The following is a 16,886-nucleotide window of genomic DNA, read 5'->3' as shown; positions in this document are numbered from 1 at the left end:
CAGGAACTAAACATGTAGTCCCTGGTCATTGTGTGGGCACCAATGGTCTACCAAACCCTGTTCTTCAATCAGCTGTTTCAGTATTTCTCTGTCTCTATTATTCCATTCCACTTGCCTATCTGTTTTATCAATATATGGGTCCAACAGCATGTTCCTTGCTCTTCCCACTATCACGTGTAGCTTACTCATCTCCAACAATGCCATATTCAGGAATTTTAGAAATGTTGTTTATCACTTGTGGCTGTATAGTCTGATCCTATGTATAGTCTGATCGATGACCTCGACTATTTGGGCGTCACCTACACAAATTACACTGAGGACACCCAAATACTTATCCCCATCACCGGTGGCCACAAAATCGACTCCAAAGCACTCAATGACATTTAACTTGTCATCCAGGCCTGGATGGTGCAACATGGGATCTGTTTTAGCGGCGAGTACAGCTCCTCCTCCTCCTTGGGTCACAACACAGACTTAACAAATTAGAAGCCAAGTTCAACTCCTTCACCATAGATGGAATCCCTATCAAGGTCTCAAAGAATGTAAAAACGCTTGGCATGTACATTGACTCCACTCTCACCCTAGACAGACAAACCAATGCAATAACCTCCTCTACAGCCTACATGTGCAAACTGATCACCGCGTGCAGACCCTTTTTTAACTACGCCTAACTGCATCACCATAGCCAGAGCACTAGTCTTGTCTAAACTGTACTATTGCAAGGCACTCTATCTAGGGACGAGCCAACGCAACATCAACAAGATGCAAGTATTACAAAAGAACGCCATCAGGACAGCAATTAATATTCCTAGAGCCCGACATATCTCAGAAAGACGCAGCCGAAAGTGGCTATCCATCAACCAAAGAATCACCTTCAAATCACTATCTCCTACACATAAATGCCTTGCGAACCTTGCCCCTAGCTATTTGTCTAATCTCTTCTCACGTAACACATCTGACCTCCACACCAGAGCTGCTCAAGCACAGTGCCTCAAGATCCCGAGGTTTAAGCTACAGAAGGTGGGGGAAGTAACTTCATGTGCTCGCCGCGAAACTGTGGAACACACTACCTATAGCTCTCAGAGACAACCCATCCTGCCATTCTTTCAGAAGCAAAACCAAAAACTGGCTCCTGGCACAATCATGCTAGCTCCTGCGCACCGATGACACTGCTACCACGCCAATTGCTATTACTGTAACATGCCTGCAACTTTGTAAATATATGAATTCTAATATTAATGCTAATGTAAATATCATTACTGCTCTTTGTACATTCTCTGTAACTCTAACTATCATATGCATGTAACCTAAAATGTGTAACATTAAGAAATGCGCCCAGATACCTAAGGGCTTGGTGCGCTTTACAAATAAACTAAATACAGATGCAAAATACTGCGTTACATTTACTATTTTACATGTATGATTTATATATAATATTCACCAGATTAATTGCCTGCCAGAAAATTGATTGCCACAAAAGCAGGAAGGATCTTCGTTCAGGATAATTCCATATCCTTTACACATGTGGTCTGAAGGGATCAGTGAAACCCTGAGGCACGCGACTGTGACACCGACCTCATCCTCAATTTGAAAGAGTGAACTGCAGTTAGCGCAAAGGAATCGTTTCAACTTCGTCCTCATGGACATGAAAGCGATGCAGCTTTCAAAGGCCCCATTCTTGGCTATTATGGAGCGATTCACCCTTGGTTTTGTGTCGAAACAAGTGGAGGGAAAATATGCTTTCATTCTTTGCATGCTCCAGTGGCGCAAGCTGTGCGCAGCAGGGTCCACATTAATGTTAACTATGTCTGCTTTAGCAAAATGTTTGATTTTAATAAAAGACAAGTGGCATGAAAGAGAGCAATCGGAAACCCAATGTGAAAGACAATCTTTCTCCAAGAATGAAACAGGTATACTGTGCTTCCTTTCTGGCGTGACTCGCCCCATAACACCCGCTCCCCGAGCCATTTCAGAAGTAAATCACCGCTTGGCTTCCCCTGAGAGACTTCATTCTGAAATAGAATCTCCTGGAGAGAAATAGTATCACACCCCACCTGACATGAAGTCTCCCCATTGCCCCGGTGTAAAACACAGGGCCTCATTACAAGTTCGGAGGGGCAGGAAAAAAAGTGGTGGTAAAAAAAAGGTGGTAATTCCATTACTGACACTTATGCCGTAACGCCAAAATATAACTTTTGGTGGATCTACCACTGGCAGATTGACCTCCAGTATGCTGCAGGAGGTAAATCCTCCACAGTATCTCCAAAAATCAGCGGTTTAACATGCGGTAAATCTACTGCCGTAAATCCACCAAAAATCCCCATGAAGATCTATCGCCCCCAAAATTGGGGAATAACCACAACTTGCAATCCTGTGGTAACTCCACGGGACAAAGCAGAGGTAACAGTAACACAGTTAGGCAGAATTTTGGTGGGTTTACCACCAAAATATTGACAAACTCGTAATTGGGACCAATATTGTTTAAACTTCCCAGGAGTGGAAAACAATATATTTTACACTATCATTTTTAAACCCCCCAAAAATAAGTTTGGGAGCCATTAAAAGTACGTAATGAGAGGCAGCAGTTTGGATTTCAAACTTCCCAGTTGCATAAGGAAGGCTGCTTTCTCAGCTCACTGGCTGTGGAGTGTGGCGGTGCAGTGAAAAAAGTGGCAGTAATTCCATTACCAGCCCTTATTTGGATGGTAACAGAATTACCGCCTTATTTATCACACTGCATAATTCTAAATTTGGAGGAAAAGTGGAGAATTTGCCAGCAGCAAAACGCTGGAGGTAAATCGTCCTCTTTTCCACCAAAATTCAGCACAATAATTGTGGCAGAAGTACTGCTCGTGATAATTCTGCCAAAATCCCCATGGAGTATTATGGATTCCAAAAATGGGGATTTACAGCACCCTACCACCACTTGTAATCCCACAGTAACAGGCCGATTCATGTAATTCCTCACAAAAGTGTCACACGGGGCTGGCGCACAGCGTGCCTGTGCGAATGTCTGCGCCAGCCGTGTGCGATAAAATCAATTTCCGCGCACAGCGTATTCATGGATTCTCGCCTCCAAAAGCAGGCGTGGCGCAGAGTGGCGCAGCGACCCTGCAGCAGCGCCAGTTACACCCCCAAGAACGCCCTCGCGCAAGGAAAATCCATCAAGATCGCAAAACCATCGCAAAGGGCTGCGCCAACCCTGGACCAGTTTACCGGACTGGCAAACAGCAAACGCAAAGCGGAGAACGTGTATTACGGGTTTCGGGAACACGCGTGCGCGAGAAGTTTCACACACGATCGGGCCTGGTGGAGCGTGTGCGTGTATTTCAGGGGTGCGTGAGAAGTTTTACACGCGATTGGGCTGGGTGCGTGTATTTCAGGGGTGCGCGGAAGGTTTTACACACGATTGGGCTGGGTACGTGTATTCCAGGGGTGCGCGGAAAGTTTTACACGTGATTGGGCTGGGTGCGGGTATTTCAGGGGTGCGCGGGAAGTTTTACACGCGATTGGGCTGGGTGCGTGTATTTCAGGGGTGCGCGGGAAGTTTTACACACGATTGGGCTGGGTACGTGTATTCCAGGGGTGCGCGGAAAGTTTTACACGCGAATTGGGCTGGGTGCGGGTATTTCAGGGGTGCGCGGGAAGTTTTCCACGCGATTGGGCTGGGTGCGTGTATTTCAGGGGTGCGCAGGAAGTTTTACACGCGATTGGGCTGGGTGCGTGTATTTCAGGGGTGCGCGGGAAGTTTTACACGCGATTGGGCTGGGTGTGGGTATTTCAGGGGTGCGCAGGAAGTTTTACACGTGATTGGGCTGGGTGCGTGTATTCCACGGGTGCGCGGGAAGTTTTACACGCTCGCCTACAACACGTATTCATGGAATCGAACGTGGCCAATCCGGAAACACGTACGCCAGCAGGAAGTAGGTGTACGTTGACCCGCACAGCATAAAAGTGCACGCAAACAACAAACAAGCTCAGACGCCAGGATGAATATACCGTTCCTAGCAGCAGTGGCCGTGGGATACCGCAGGAGGAGGAGGAGGAGGATAGTCAGGGCCAGAATTTTTACACCCAGAACCAGCCTTTTTGGGATGCCTGATGACCATGTGCATGGGAGGTACAGGTTTCCACCTCACATAATACTCAACCTGGTCAGTGAGTGGGAGGATGACCTCACATCAACCACCCTGTGCTCGCAAGCACTCAGCCCCCTGGAGAAGGTCCTCAATGTACTGCACTTCTTGGCCACTGGATCATTTCAGCGGCCAAGTGCCATAGTGGGGGGGGTGTCACAGGCCACGCAGTCACGCTGCCTACACCAGGTCTTGGCCATCATCACTGCACGCCCATCAGTCCGCAGGCACATATACCTGCCCAGAACACCTGCAGAAAGGCAGGCTGTCACCCAGGATTTCTACAATTCCCCAAAGTGCTAGGTGCCATTGATTGCACCCATGCGGCTCTACGTCCCCCCAGGGCAACTGAGCACATCTATCGAAACCACAAGCACTGGCATTCCATCAACGTCCAGGTAGTATGTGATGCCAAGGGAATCATCACCTCAGTATACGCCAACTATCCAGGCTCCACCCACGACAGTTTCATCTACAGAATGTCTACCCTAAACCGGGACATAGAAGCTGGGCGGCATGGCGATACATGGCTGCTCGGTGAGTATAAATGCCACTGCGCATGCATGCATGTCAGATACTGAGTAATGTCACAACCCCACTAATGATACACATCACCACCTCCCCGGGGGACAGTGCCTACCCTCTCAGCACCCACATGATGACGCCAATTCGGAACCCCACCACGCCACCCCAGGTAAGATACAACACAGCCCACATTGCAACCCGGGGCATCGTGGAGCGCACATTCGGAGTGCTCAAGTCACGCTTTCGCTCCCTTGACCGTTCTGGCAGACAGCTGTTATACGCTCCCCCAGTAGTGTGCAGGATCATAGTGGCAGCATGTGTCCTGCACAACGTTGCAACACGCCGGGGCCTGGCCGTGGACATGGTGGTGCCCCCACATCCCCAACCACATGCATGCCCGCTGCGCATGGGAGGGGAAAGGGCACGGGGTGAGGCAGCCCGTACGCAGCTCGTGGCTAATTACTTCACATAAAATCACACCGCTGTGGAGTGCACACAGCCCTGGCACATACCAGCTGACAATCAATGATGATTGTAACTGACAATTATGATGTGTCAATGGACAGTCAACTGTCACAACCATACCAGCCTGAGATTGTACATCTGGAAGTGTTCCATTGTGTGCTTCCCTACCTACACAAACACCACCAATGCTGTGTCATCAAAAGACACAGTTCTATGCTGCTAAAATCATTACCCCCTTGCAAGGTACAACATGACAACAGTGCCATGTCACCCAACCCCTCCCCAGCACCGCCACCCAACACACCATGGCATATGTGAGAGCAAACAAAGTCATCCCCCAAACATGACACAAGTGTCCCAAAGTACAGTGTCCCTAATGGAAACTGGCCACACACAATATGCCCACATTAATGTAGGAATAACAACACATATGACCAAATACTTACCACAATACAATCCACATAGCATAAACATTGCAGTTCTAAGGTAAAGGATACGTAGTCTTACGACATGAGAATGCCAGCACATCCACCACCTCCAACTGTACAGTGTTGTTGCCAGGCACATATGGAACTCCACTGCTCACAACATGAACTCCATCTCCAAAGTGGACGGCCTTGTGAAGACATAAGGAATGGACCTGCAAATTAGGAGGGAGACATGGATGCACAAGCACACATCAATACACCATGCAGTGTACAATACAACAACAATATGCACTAGGGATGTATACCCAGCATTGACTACAGACTGCCCACACATGTCGTGGTAATCCAACGACACTGCGTAACTCACTGTCACTTGGGCACACCCTTTGCAAGCCCGTGGAAACGGGAAGCAGGAGGGGTGTGTGTCTCACAAACCCAAGCATTTATCCCAAACTCAGGACAAGCCTGCATGTGCCCAGCCGGAATACAGTGGATGCCCACAGGAGCCACACAAATCAACACACTGCAAAAGAAAAATCAATAATCAATAATCAAGAATCAATAATGTCCATGTGTGGGCCAGGGGGGGTGGGAGAGGCCACCCAGGAGGTCCGAGGACAGGGTGTCCACCAACAGCCACCTGTGTGAATGTTGGCAAAAAAAAAACACCTCCATGGGCTCATGGCCTGCACGGCTACTAAATCGTGGGAGATTCACTGCTGGATTCGCTCTCCTCAACCTCTGCTGCTGCTGCCACAGGAGGTGGTGGTGCTATGGGAGGCAGCCCACGCAAAGCCCTACTTTGGTCCTCCATGGCAGCAAGCATGCAGGTGTGGAAGGCCTCGTTCTGGAGGGATATGGTGCAGAGATCCCCATGCAACACCCGACGTGTTCCCAGGACCTCCGACCGAGTTGCCCGGGCCTCCGCCTCAGTTGCCTGCATCTCTGCTGATAGCGTACGGGTGACGCGCTCCAGCAGCTGTTTCGTCCTGGTGACAGTGGAAGCCTCAAGGTCCACAAGAGTCTGCCTGAGGTGCCGGACCTCTCCCCTCAGGGCTTCCCTCTGTCCCTGGGCATCTAGAGAAATTGATTCCCTCAGATTGTCCAGGGCTGCCTGTCTGTCCCTGTTGGACGCCAACATGTCCTCCCTGACTGATTGGCAAATGGATTCTGTTGCCTGCTGTAGTAGCTCCATCTGCCTTTCTGGGGGGACAATGGAAGTGGCTTGAGCAATAATTTCTGATGATTCTGCCTGTTGGTTGGCCATACCGTATATGGATTGCTCCCATGCCGTATTGCCCGGTGGCGGACGGCCACCGCGTTGGCGGGCACCACACCTGTCTGGGGCAAGGCGAACTGTGCCTTGCTGTGTCGGCACTGCCTGAGGCTCCAGGACTGCATTTCCCCTATGATCTGCTGGCCCAGGAACAGGATCAGATGTTGCGGAGTGTGGCCCTGCATCCGTAACCACCACAGGCGCACCTACCAACACTGACATCCCCATAGTGGGCTCTACCCCTGGTGCAGGTGGGTCGGACAGAACAGTATCCCTTCCATGTACACATACCTGCGAATCCGCATAGGTCTCATCCGAATCAACATCTGAAAAGAGTTCTGGGGAGGTGCAGCCAGAGACACCCCTGGACAGTATGGCCTGCAGCAAGAGAGGGTTCTCCCCCACCACCAAACCACGTCCCCTACTGGTGCCTGGTCGTGCTTCAGATCCCTCCTGGGTCTGCACCATCTCCTCACCCTCAACAGCATCAAGTGTGTCATCCTCTGCAAAAACATGAAAGACAAAAAATGGAAACAGGCATTAGCACCATGGCACACAATATACCAGACATGCTACAGTACTAGTACTTGATTTACACATGTCCCACATGACTATAACCTATAACCCTCCCATGCATGCACTGTCCATGAGTTGGAAGGGGAGGAAAATGTCAGACACTGATGACACCAAGATGGAAGAGCAACACATTAGCTGCATGCTGGCTAGCAGTGCCATCACCCATTGGCCTGGGAGTGGCATGTCCAATACACATACATGACACATGCCATCACACAGATGGCATGCACCATAGGCATGTCATATATGTGACAATAGGGCAGAGTGATGCGCAGTAGAACTGGGTGAATTTCAACAATCAGCCTGAATGAACACAGCTAAATACGGAACAATGTTGTTGCAAGATGCCACTTCAAGGGCAACTGGCGTGATGTAGTGCAAAATGCCTACTGTGGGCAGAAGGGATACTGTAATACCCAAATCCCGGTGCGCCGAATGCATTGGATGAAGCACATGGGTGGCCCAAAACACTCAGGCACACACACCCTGCCCTGGTACTCAACCGGAACCCCTACCACAAACAACATACACATGGATCACACACACATGCATGTGCACTCACCGAACAATGCCTCGTAATCTGGCAGTTCTCCCACACATTGGATCTGCTCCTCTGTGACGTAGGTCCCAGCAACATGCTCATGTAGAGTGAGTTCAATGTCCTCTTGTGGAGACCCACCTCCAGTCACCAGAGTTGCGGCATGACTTGAGGCCAGCTTTTTCTTTGCCCTGCGCTTAAGGTCGTTCCAGCGCTTGTAGCACTCAACAGCTGTGCGCCTCACAAACCCAAGGGCACTTATGCTGTCCGCGATGGACTGCCAGTGTGCCTGACGTCGAGCAGGTGTGATCCTACACCCTGAAGTGACCAACATTACGGCGTCATGTTCGGACACATACTGCACAAGTGCATCCAGTTCGGCATCATTGAAGCTAGGCTTCCTTGGCGTGCCGGACCGTGTAGCCGTGTCGGGGTCATCAGCCTGTACTGGACGAGCACTCTTCCTCTTTCTTTTTGTAGGTGGTTGGGATCCGGAGTGCCCTACGCCGCTCTGGACACTAGAGGCAGGAGCACCGGTGGACTGTGTAGTAGTAGTGTGCGATGGCACACTGACCACATGACTTTCTGCAGGCATTAGCTGAAGTGTGATGATGGCAGGGGGAACCTCAGTCTGATGTACCGGGACCAACACTGTCCTGGCTGGGAGAGTCAGAGCTGGGGTGGACGGAGCTGCAGCTGCCCCTGCAGCCTCCCCACCCCGCCTACTCGGGGCAGCAGATGACATGGCTGCCCTTGTACCACGTGGCCTGGTGACACTGGCTTGCGCCGCCACCCGTGGCCTAGACTTGGCGACCTGGAAGTCAGCCTGGGAGTCACCCTGTGCTAGGTCAGGTGCCACAACGGGCCGGTCCAACAAGGGCTGAGCAGGGATGGTGTCAGCCACATTTCCCTCAACCATGGGGGGGGGTGTGTGTCCCTGACTGGTCCTCCACACGTGGGGGTCCTCCACAGATTTCCAATCTGCAAATCCTGGTCATGTCCCCTACCGCGCCCACCACGCCCACCTCTTGAGGCTCGGCCACCTTTGCCACCCTTACCGCTTGCTCGCCTCCCAGCCATGGCACTGATGGAGTTGTGCGTATGGGAGTTGCAGTAGACAATTGTCCTGGGCAATTGGGGCTCAAAGGGGTAGGGTACTAGATGGAATTCGTACCCAAGTGCTCTAGCAAGGCTGTATGGAACCCCTGGGGAAAGATGATGGGTCACGCAACGCACAGGCACCTCTAAAACAGAAAATGACGTGCACGCGACCCCTCGTAGACCACGTGCATGGGAAAAAGAACCCACACTACGCGTGTCACGCACAGCCTACAATGACCTCTGAAGGGGTACGCTACACACGGGGCTAGCACAGTTGGTAAATACGTGCGCGACTCACAGTCTGCCTGGGAAAAGAGCGTGAAAAATACGCGCGTCAACACCCCCGCCAAAAGATTTGTACACTGTCTGAGGAGACAGGACAAAAGGAGAAGTCAACGCTGTTTGAGGAAACAGGTCGAAGAGTAAATCAGAAAAATACTGACAGAGGTAACAGGGAGTAGGAACTAGAAACGCTGTGAAGTAAATCGCGTGTGAACCGACAAGAAGTACAGATTTCACCCACTCGCTCTCCACGAAAAGCACGTACAAGGAAATGACGTCCTACACGTACCTTTTCAACCGCACCACACGTCCAACGTCACTTCCGCGTATACGCACTGAGGCCCTATCCTCCAATTACGCGAGCTGACACTCGGACGTGCAGTTTTTGGTCTTGTAACATTCCCCCGGGTACAGGGAAACACCTGCGCATGTCACGACACAGACGCGCCTGCGCTGTAAGGGCCTTTGGTCCAATGGAATCGCGCACACAGGCCAATCGCATGTGGAACTTCTCGCGCACCCCTGAAATACACGCACCCAGCCCGATCGCATGTAAAACTTCTCGCGCACCTCTGAAAATACACGCACACGCTCCCCCAGGCCAGATCGCGTGTGGAACTTCACGCGCAACCCTGAAATACACACGCCCAGCCCAATCGCGTGTGGAACTTCTCGCGCACCCCTGAAATACACACACCCAGCCCGATCGCGTGTGAAACTTCTCGCGCACCTCTGAAATACACGCACACGCTCCCCCAGGCCAGATCGCGTGTGGAACTTCTCGCGCACCTCTGAAATACACGCGCCCAGGCCAATCGCGTGTGGAACTTCTCGCGCACCCCTGAAATACACGCGCACAGGCCAATCACGTGTAGAACTTCTCGCGCACCCCTGAAATACACGTGCCCAGGCCAATCGCGTGTGGAACTTCTCGCGCACCCCTGAAATACACGCACCCAGGTCAATCGCGTGTGGAATTTCTCACGCACCCCTGAAATACACGCACACAGGCCAATCGCGTGTAGAACTTCTCGCGCACCCCTGAAATACACGCACCCAGGCCAATCGCATGTGGAACTACTCGCGCATTCCTGAAATACACGCGCCCAGGCCAATCACGTGTGGAACTTCTTGCGCACTCCTGAAATACACGCACACGCTCCCCCAGGCCCGATCGCGTGTGAAACTTCTCGCGCACCTCTGAAATCCACGCACCCAGCACAATCCCGTGTAGAACTTCTCACGCACCCCCGAAATACACGCACACGCTATTATTCACACAGCGGGTGTTCGTGTTTGTCGCGTACCCCTTTGCACGTCATTTGTCCAAGAGGGCACAGTATGGGACATTCATCAGAGCTGTATATAGGTGCTTTATGTTGGCGCACTTTTTTTTCCTGCGCAGGGACGCTACCGCCTGCTTTCGTGTGGCGGACATGTATGGGCCTGTGCGCGTCTTTTGCCGTGCGCTGTTTTTCACTATTCGATTCCATGAATACGTGTTGTAGGCGATCGTGTGGGCATTCCGCGCACTTGCCTCCTGTAATTCCCCCATGACGCCCACATTTTCACGAGTTGTTCCCCATTCTGCGTGTAACGCCCCGTGTTACGCCTACTTTTGTTTTGTGTGCCGCGCTATGTGCGAATTCGCTGTGGCCTTATCGCACGGCGTTCGATGACCAGTGCGCCAGCGTGCGCCAGCGTGCGCCGCACACTTTTTCAGTGCACATCCCACATTTTGCTCGTGCACGGACTTCCATGAATAGATGTGCGCTGTTTTCTATGCGATAATCGCACTTGCACTGCGATTTTCGCTATTTCACTGCGAATCGCACGTTTTCGCACGCGTGCGCCGTTTTTTCAGCGCACATTCATTCCATGAATCGGCCTGTAAATATGTTGGATAAATTGACGGTAACGGTAATCACATTTGAAATGCCAAAATACCACCAAACTCGTAATGTGCCCATGTTTATTTTCTTATAGCAATTTTACCATTTAATGTAATCATGTGGTAAATAACTAGAGCAGAACTGCACCAACAACTGATAGTTTCTACTACAACATATTCTATTTGGAATTGTTTATGTACTTAGGACACCCTGACCCTACATTAAGGGTGCATGAGGGGTCTGCAGCCCATGGGAGATAACCGCAGCTTTGGCAAATAAATGCTGCAGCACTCCATTATGCCTCACGCCTGTCTCTGTGCTGCTGGGCCCGTAAAGGCATATGGAAAAAATGCCATTGCATAAGTCGTACTGAGCAAATGATGCGCTACATAAATATTCCCCCAGGTCAGCCAAGATAGACCATTAACACGTTCCAAAAGGGAATGCATGGATTACTTAACAGTGATCATCATTACACCTAGTCCTACTCTTCCTTGTCACAGTTCTAAATTAATGAGGGCCAGACCTTTTCTCTAAAACCCTCTTCTATGACAATGTTTTACCAACACCTCCCCTAAGCCTCGGATGGTACGACATGGCCACCATAGCAAAGAGGATCAAAAGGAGGAGGAGAAATAAAGAACTTTGAGTCCAAAAAGGAGAACTGGGGCCTGTTGCATCTGATCTGCTTCAGAATCCTGTGGGTCAATGGGATAGGTGGAAACATTTAACACAGTTTGGGAGGCCAAGGGATGACAGGTTTATAATCCACCCAAGCTCTGTCCTCCGGAACCCTGGAGGAAATCAGGGATAATGTATGGTTGCATAGGGAGGCAAACATGTCCATCTCTGGCATACTATTGTAGACAGTGATTTGATTTGATTCTGTCAGACTGATGGACAGCTCTTGAGAATATGAACAATTCCTACTGAGGTAATCAATCAGGGTGTTGTGGATTCCCCTGATTTGTGAGGACCCCATCAACAACAAGTCATTCTCTTCCAAGGAACTCAATCACAGTGAGAAAGAATTCATGGAGGAGCCCCTCCATCCTCAATGATTGTTCAGATACGAAACTGCTATGAGAGACAAATCACACCAATTCTTTCCATACTGCTTCGAATTCCATTGGGAAGGTATATCGGCGAGACTCCCTGGGGTATGATTCCTCTTGCAAAAGTATGGATCCCAAGAGAGCACTCCATCTCCAAGTGCTGCCATTGGTGGTGTTGACAGCTTGCAAGTAAGGATCCAGGGGTAAACATTGGACATGATTGACTTGGTTCAACCACCATCGTAGAGAAGTTACCACCTGCAGAGAGTCTGGGATACATTTGCAAAATCAGCTGAGGCCCAAACCAATAGCGACGTTGGTGCCAAAGGTGTAGGCGTAGATGAAGTCTAGCCCACAAACACTGAGACCACCATAAGACCCTGTATTCAACGTCATCACCTAAATAAATCTTTCTTCTGGTGATGTATCTTACTGACCTCCTGAATAAAGAAGAGAGACATGAGTTTAGGGAGACATACCATTCCCAAGCACATTTTGGAAAAGTGGATTTTGCTTCACACCTCCTACTAACTCATTTCGAGGCAACTTGGAAGAAGTTGTTTCTAGTACAATTAGCACCTCAAATGAATGAACTGTTTGAAATGAAATCACATCAGACACATTCAGGGTTTCAGGCACCACAGGAATTGCAGGCACTTCCATGTATTATTAAGGGAAGGAAGAGTCGTGATAAGTGTATTAAAGTGTTTGTGGTCCAGGCCGTCCCAAACATAGTTGGCATTTAGGAGCACACAAGGTTGCTCTACTGTAGATTATTGTTGCTTTCCAGTCATACACTGGGGCACAATATTAGACTTCCATGTCATAGAAGATGTATAAAGCTACCACCATTCCCTTGCATTGACATTTTGCTGGCAAGCACACAAGGGCAATATTAACAATCCACACCTAGGGTTGGCTGTAATGATTTCAACAAAAAGAACCATGAGATGGTCTGCAGTTGATAAAAATATGACTCAACATCATAATGTCAATCAGCTCTATACTGGGGTTGTTATTGGAGCCATCACTCGTGATCTTAAAATGTAAATCTTTGTGCTCCAATATATCTGGCCAATTTCAGATCACTCTTGTTAAATGAGGGAATCCAGTACAATATGGGTGGTATAAAAAAGAATTCTGGGTGGCAAAACGGAGGTTAAAAGTATTCCCGAAAAACCCTTCTACTGCCAAATGAATGATTGGTGCTGCTAGAGCCAACTATAAGAAATTGACTACCTAGCGGAAAAGAGACCTGAATAAGTCCTTTTCGGAAGAGTTGGTCCATGCAGCAAATGAAAATAACACCAAGAAATTCTAGGAACTGGTGACATTGGGGCCCCAATACAAAAGGGAGCAAGAGGGATTGGAAACTAATGTCCCCGTCAATATGTGGGTACTTCACTTCAATACTCTATATGATACTGAATCGACTGGCGTCAGGAGACAATTTGCTAGGTTACTTTGGAATTAACTCTAGACTGAGTGACACAGAATGGCAAACTCTGGTATTCTCCTACTGTGAGATTAATGATGCTATGTTGAGGCCAAATCTTAATCGCTGTCCTGGCCCTGATGGCATGCCTGTCGACTTATTTTGGGATGAGGTCAATTTCTGGACACCGGTGCTTAAACTTAGTTGTAATGCATTCTGCAGAACTAAAAGTATCCCACAAACATTGAAGTAGGACATAATTCAACCAATCCATAAGAAAGGGCCCAGAGATATCCCAGCATTGTATAGGCCGATTTCATTATTCACTCCTTTTTTAAAATCTTTGGCCGAGAACCCCTAGGTAAAATCGAGCTGTGGGCTGATACAAATCACATAATTTTGTTCTTGTAACCCCTTGCTAGCAACTAATTGTATGTGCAGCAGAAACCAATTTGTTTAGCCTTTATAGACCTGAGCACAACATTTGACAAAGACAACCAGCAACAATTATGACTTGTGTTCAGGTCTATAGATTGTCCATTGGAACTAGTAAACCTGCTGATTAAGCTACATGAGGACATCAAAGATTGTGTGATAAGTGGGGCAAAAGGACAGTAGACTGAGTACACTGAGTATTTCCCAGTCAGATTAGGAGTATGTCAAGGCTGTGTAGTGGCCCCCTTAATGTGCTCCCTATAAAACAACAGACCTTTTGAGACATTGGTGCATATTAGCTTGGATGTTCAAAAATTAGGGAATATGATTGTTCCAGTATTAGCCGAAGCTGATTATACACTGTTAACTCTCCGTATGCCATGATTTTTGATGCCATCTTTGATGTCCTGGGTGTTAGTGTCAGCAGTGCACGGTGATGGTGTGAAATATGGTTGCTTCGCTTACCATAACTGGTGAATTTCAAGGGTTTTTCACTTTTACTCGTTACCATAACTTCCCTTTAACAAAGTTTTTTTTCAGTGAATTCCATAGGTTGTTATTAGTACAACTTAACCATGATGTACCTTTAACAAAGCACCCTAATTTGCGAAAACCTCCTAATTTAATACTTACCCCAATATAGAAGCATTTTCAGCCAATGTACAACATGTTAACTTAAAACTGTGGCATTCCCCACGTCCTAGCAACATTTTTAACACTTTTGTACAGCTTTGCAACTTTTTCCACTGTTTTTGTGTTCACTGATGTTGGCGAATGTCTGTCGTCACCACAGAAATATCCGGATAGTGATGACATGTCCGCAAACGCGTCTGCACTTTGCAAATGAGTCTGTTATTCGCAAACAGTTTAGAACTGTATTTTTAGTTGATCTGGGAAGTTTTAAAGTGAATGTTTACCCTCAGACATCTCCTAGACTTCCTATTCTTCTCCATCTGAAATACAGGAGAAAGCACATCAGTTATTGCCATCCCTTCTCCTCACGAGCCATCACCACGGGCACCACCAGCTAGAGGGCCTACACAATGGAAGAAGCACAATTATGCAGAAAACAATCAGGAGGACCAGGAAGATGAAGTAGAGGAAATGGCTACCTCTAGCACCCATAAACATTCATGGGTGTGGCTGTTCTTTACCACCATTGGGGGAGTACCAAAGTCTAAGGCTACCAAGGTGAAATGCACTGAGTGCAATGTTCTACTCAGTCGCGGACAACCTGGCCAGAACTCCTACGGGTCCACCTTCATGTGCCACCACACCAAATCCAACCACCGGAATGCTCTGAGAAAGGCTGTTTCTTTCTCAGGAAGTAGTAGGCCGTCTTCCTCTACCTCATCTTCCTCAACCAATTCTACCATCTCACAGGCTAATCCGGTGGGGCAGAAAAGCCCACCAGCTACCTTGCAAGCCATAAAAGAAGCTGTTGATCCATATCTGTCCAAAACAACAGTACTGTGTATATATTGCAACACACCACTCTGCAGAGGGGAGCAATTTCAAAGTGCTTTTGTGGCTGTAATCAAGGAGCACGAGAAACACTGCCCCCTACATTAAACTTAATGCACACCCAATATCTACCCCTGTCCACTTGCCTCTTTTTATCTGTGGTTGATGTCCCTTCCCTTATTTCTCTCTTCAACTGTACTTCCTCACATCTTCTGAAAGAAAATACAAAAAAACACAAAATGAAAAACCACAAAAAAGGTTCCTTTAGGAACCACCTTTCACAGTTCAAAAATAGAAGTAAAAAACTTAGTTTATAGAGTCTATCTACTTTACATTTTTCAATAAAGTATTTCGACTCAATAAGATTCTCCAACATTTCCATTAGCATTTTGTTCTATGCTAATGGAAGCAATGGACAATGGTATATGGGAGAAAAAAAATATAAAGCGCAGAAACAATTTTCTGTCTGAATACTTTTCTCTAGCATACAACAATGACCATAATCAATGGACATTTATAACTATCCACGGTCTCTGCAGTCTCCTTTCCAGACCAGGTGTCATTGAAACAACTAGATAGCACGTGCACACCATCGCACAAGACAGCCCTTCTACACTTTTCACTTTTATGTTTGCAACACTCCCTCATTGCCTGCTTTGAGTCAAGATCCATCTACCAATATGCATTTCCATTTACTTATAGAAAAACATTCTACATGGTACTGCTATTAATGCACTTATGCATTGTGCAGTAAGAGACGTGTATTAATGAAATGGGGAGTAGAGATGAGCAAGAACTCATGGAAGGCTAGGAAGTAAGAGCCAATAGGTGCCATTGTGGGAGACCACTACCTAACTGCTTGGCCAGAAAAGTCCAAAGGGTGGGGTTCACATCCTCCAGAGAGTTCCCCCGTAAGGGCAGTGCTGAAGGGGAGGCTGAAGGGGGGGTACTGGTCCCACTAGTTATAGTGCCTTGAACCTTTACAGTTAAGGAGGCACCAGGCCACCAGTGTTAGTCACACTGGGATAAGTTAGCGGAGAAACGAGAAAAGGAAAGACGAAGACAGAAGCAGAGTTTTGAAAAGTTTCCAGAACTTAAAGCAAGTCTGGCTCAAGGTCTAAAACAGGCAGGAACACCGTTCCAAAGAAAGGCACCAGCTAAACTGAGAGATCTACCTCCCCTCTCTGTCTGGAGAACCATTTTCACAAACAGACAATTGGACTGAAAGAAGCAGAAGGCTCTAGCAGGAAAGTATTTAGGGACAGAAAGTTAGAAATT

The sequence above is a fragment of the Ambystoma mexicanum genome, chromosome 1q (assembly GCF_040938575.1).
Source record: "Ambystoma mexicanum isolate Mex_15411 chromosome 1q, UKY_AmexF1_1, whole genome shotgun sequence".
NCBI classification, from domain to species: domain Eukaryota; kingdom Metazoa; phylum Chordata; class Amphibia; order Caudata; family Ambystomatidae; genus Ambystoma; species Ambystoma mexicanum.
The sequence above is the reverse complement of the archived record's forward strand: the minus strand, read 5'-3'. Positions refer to the sequence as shown.